The 4,421-nt window shown below is 53.6% G+C and overlaps 1 pseudogene; it reads left to right on the forward strand.

Moving 5' to 3' along the window:
* Nucleotides 1-1,281: 1,281 nt before the first annotated feature.
* LOC141196940 (U2 spliceosomal RNA) lies at nt 1,282-1,383 on the forward strand (annotated as a pseudogene).
* Nucleotides 1,384-4,421: the final 3,038 nt, after the last annotated feature.

The raw sequence follows: 4,421 nt of genomic DNA on the forward strand, positions 1-4,421 counted from the left end.
AGCCCCATGCGTCCATCCATGTCCCCACGTGTCCAGCCTGACCCCCCTTCAGCTCCAAGTGTCCATCCATGTCCCCACGTGTCCAACTTGCCCCCCCTTCAGCCCCATGCGTCCATCCATGTCCCCACGTGTCCAGCCTGCCCCCCCTTCAGCCCCATGCGTCCATCCATGCATCCTGGGTAGGTGTTTATGCCCCTGCATCCATCCATCCTGGGTAGGTGTAAATGCCCCTACATCCATCCATCCTGGGTAGGTGTAAATGCCCCTCCAGCCATCCATCCTGGGTAGATGTATATGCTTTTACATTCATCCATCCATCCTCGGTAGGTGTATATGCCCCTCTATCCATACATCCATCCATCCTGGGTAGGTGTATATGCCCCGCCATCCATCCATCCATCCTGGATAGGTGTATATGCCCCTCCATCCATCCAATCTATCTATCTATCTTTCTATCCCTTCCTTTCTGATATAAGCTGCAATAATGCATTTGTCCTTTGCTACACCTTTGCACATACACCATATACCTAATCAGTGGCCTTGTTATCAGCTGCTACTCTTTTAATTCAACTGTCCCATCAGTTGGGTGTTGCTAAGTACCACGCATTTAAAAAAAATGTGGGGGCCGTTACGATTTCTTTAGTGAAATGCTGGCTCCCTCTGGTGGAGCACTGACTTCTTTAATTTTCTATCTGTGGATGAAAAAAAGATAAAAAAAGTTTGGTCTGAGATGTTGTTTTAAAGTGCTACCTATGTCTGGCAATCAGAGCATCCTATTGGTTTTCACCCAGGCAGATAGATTGCTTGCAATAGATGTAATGAGTGAATGGAACAATGGAATAATGCAAGAGAATGGGACAATGGAACAATGGAATAATGGAAGAATGGAAGAATGGAACATCATTGCACGTTTCATAATGGGCTCCTAGCCTTTATCTGGCTGTGCTTCTGCAGTCAGCTACAGTCTGCAGGGAGCCTGCAGACTAGGAAGAAGGTGGACCGCCGCTTGTTTGTTCACTAATTAGTTATCCTCTCCCCATCCCCTTGTCTGCAGGTACATGGGACATTGGGGGGGGGGGGGGAGCATGTTTGAAAATAGGCAGACTCATGCAGATTAAAAATGCACGCTTGGGCTGCAGCTGCAACAAGCAGTAAAGTTGTGGGTTTTAAGATGACTATTGATGAACAACATGTCCTCCTAAGGGAAGTCTTTGCCCTATCCCTACAATGGGTGCCTTCTTGAAGACAGGGTGCAGTCATAGGCCAAAACCAATTCAGGTTATCGCTTCTCGGCCTTTTGGCTAACATCAAGTGTAGTATATGTTCTCATTTAGTATATGTGCTTTGCTTTTACCAATATATTGTATTGCAATGTTATCTATCTATCTATCTTCCCACCTGCTTGTTTTCCCTCTATCCACACCCTCCTCTTCTTTGATTGACAGCTCTGGCTTCATAGAACCAGAGAAGGAAGGAGACAGAGGTAAAACAAGCAGGTGGGAAGGTGTATATAAAGGATTGGCCCACGCCGTGATTCACGGAGCGCTTGTACTTGGTTTCAACAGTCATTCTGTGCTGACAGTCCCTTTAAAATCAGTGTTTACCAAACTCCAGTCCTCACGGCCCCCCACAGGTCATGTCTTCAGGATTTCCATAGTATTGCACAGGTGAGAGAATTCCGGATTCCTTGATGATACTTTCATCACATGTGTAATGACGCGCCCCCTGGGCCATATTCTTTAGGGGAATACCCGGAGCCGGATCAGATGGGAGTTGTAGTCTTCCGAGTGGCTGTGACCCGGTCCGTGCCCAGGGTGTCAAACTCAGTTGTATGTGGCAGTCCTACAGATGTTATAAGTTCTTTATTGTCGACTACGCCACCCGTTGTATTGCGGTCACTATGGCCGCCGCTGCAGCAGGGTCCGCTGAGGCTGATGGTGTAGGTGCAGCTTTTGGTGGTATAACCCCCAACGGGTGGGGTATAGCCTCAGGGGGTCAGGTGCAGAGGATGGGGGTTGTGGTGGTGCAGCATAGGTGTTAAAGGAAGACAGAGTCGGGTTGTGCAGTTTAGGGTATTTACTCACTGCTGATGTTCCGGTCACTCCAGCTTCAAGTGACCACCCGAGCCGTGCTGCGTCCACCAGGTCCTGGATCCAGCCAACCCCCAAGCGAGTCCGGAGCGTGACCCTGAGCTCTCCTTCTGTCCTTTCTCTGGCCGTCCCCACTAGTGATCCACCCAGGTCCAGCTCCCTCGGGCCTTCTGTTGGGTGACCCTTGGCCTTGGGTTCCCTGACCCTCCACGTGGTATGCCTTCGTGGTGGATGTGGTGGGTGGCCGTGGCAGACGCTGCCCACGGCCTCCGGTCTCTGGCTGGGGTGTGTTTTTGCCCCCACCAGCTTGGGTTCCGGTACCCTGATGCCGACTCTTCACCCGTGGATTGGATTTGGGGTCTTAGAGTCCTCTCTTCTGCTTCCCCCTCTGGGTCTCTCCTTCTTTCTCCTCTCTCTCTCTTTGGATCTGCTCTGCTCCTCTTCCTGTGACTCCTCTGCAAAGGCTGACTGACTGACCCTGATCTAAGATGGTGCCCACCTTATATACACCCTCTATGTGTGAGCTCAGGTGACCAGCACCCAATGAGCTCCTATCTTTACCCAGGCTGCTCCCCCTATCTGCCCCTACACTACTTGGGATGTTCCACCCCCCTCCCACTCCAGCCAGGAACAGACTCGGTCGTACCTGCACATTTCTAAGTGGGAGTACCGTCGGCCTGTTCCTCGGAAATGGGATGTATGTAGTGCATGCAGCCTACCGAGCTCAGATCCACACTCCATCCTTACCCGGGAGTGGAATATCACACCTCTGGGTTGAGGTGCAATACCCCTGTAGCAGCCGAATCCTCAGGGTGCTACATTCCCCCCTGGTAAATCACAGCACGTCCTCGGGCTGTAAGACATAAACACCAAACATACACATTTTTTTCATAAACATATAAAACATATTAAACAACATATCTTAGCAGATAAAACATTCTCGTCGCCTCAGGCTCCTCCTCCGGTCACTGTGCAACGTGTGACCGGGTAAAGTGCGACAGTCTCTTAGAAAAATGGTTTTCCTATAAAACCGGTAGGGGGCGCTTTAGGACGCGCAACTATATACAGGGAAGTGGCCGCTCTCAGTCCTCGGCCAGGTATTGGGGAGGAATGACCGCTCTCAGTCCTCGGTCAGTGGGATTTAAGGGTTAAACAGGTAACAGTTCACACTTGCTGGTCCCAACGGGGACTATCAACAGTAACAGTTTCAGTTTCAGTTTATGGTGCCCCGACGGGCAACTATATACAGCTTCTGCTTCGCTGTACTTAACGACGGCGTCCTCCTGCTCTTTCTTTATTGTTACCTTTGGCTCTAGTTTCAGACCCGTCCGGGTCCTCTTGTTCTTCCTCCTCACACCGCAGCTCTTCCTCCATCAGACGATGCACATGGAGGGCGTAGGGTCCTTTGGCACACTTGTGCCGGGTGAAGGTGACCTCGTCCCCGATGTAAAGGTCACGACCTCTGTGTCCCTCCGGTAGGCGGGACTCAACGTCTCTCCTGGTCACGAAGACGTCGCCTAGGGTGCGGTGGTCTCGGATGAAGCCCCACCCATGCTGCATATTAAACTTTACCACAGTCCCGGTGGTGCGGGGACTATGCGCTGCACGGGGGTCTCTCCTGGCCCGGCTCTTCTGCTCCGCGCTCCTTACTTGAGCTTGCTGTTCCCGGACCCGCCTCTCTCTCCGCTCCCTCTCGAAGTCCTCGAGCTGTTGGCGGCAGCACTCAGCACGCTCCGCTGCAGCTGCCCGAGTCTCCTGAGTGAACCCCATGAGATCTTCTCCGGTGGGGTCCCACTCAAACTGCGCTTCTGCTAGCGGGGGCGAGATCCTCTTTACGGGCTTTGGAGCCGGGATCAGGGGTTCATCCAGGGGTCTCTCTCTCCGGAGTCGGGGATGGTGGAACTCCGGTGGCCATATAAATGGCTGCCCATCCGGGCACGTGTGTTGGGCGTACAGGTCCTCTCCCAGATGCGGCACTCTTGGTCTTATGGGCGCGGTGGTGTTAGCGCCCGGGTTGCCCGGGCCTTGCGGCCAGGCCTGGGGTATCTGGAAGGTGAAGGGCACCGTAAGGACGGCGGCGCCCTGGGCTACTTGGCCCTGCGACCAGGCCGGGGGCTCCGCGGAGGTAGGGGGCGCTGTTGGTATTGCGGCGCCCGGGGGTACTAGGCCTTGCGACCAGGCTGGTGGTACTTCCTGCTTGGTCACGCTCGGGGTCGAGGCGTGTGACGTCACAGGGGTCGCGGCTCCCGTTTGAGGCCTAGTCTGCGGCGGTGACGTTGCAGCGACGGGCACGGCAGGATAGACTTCGGGCTCTGCGACGGGGAGCTGGGG

The sequence above is a fragment of the Phyllobates terribilis genome, unplaced genomic scaffold (genome assembly GCF_046119375.1).
Source record: "Phyllobates terribilis strain yellow unplaced genomic scaffold, ASM4611937v1 Scaffold_76__1_contigs__length_6945272, whole genome shotgun sequence".
NCBI classification, from domain to species: Eukaryota; Metazoa; Chordata; class Amphibia; order Anura; family Dendrobatidae; genus Phyllobates; species Phyllobates terribilis.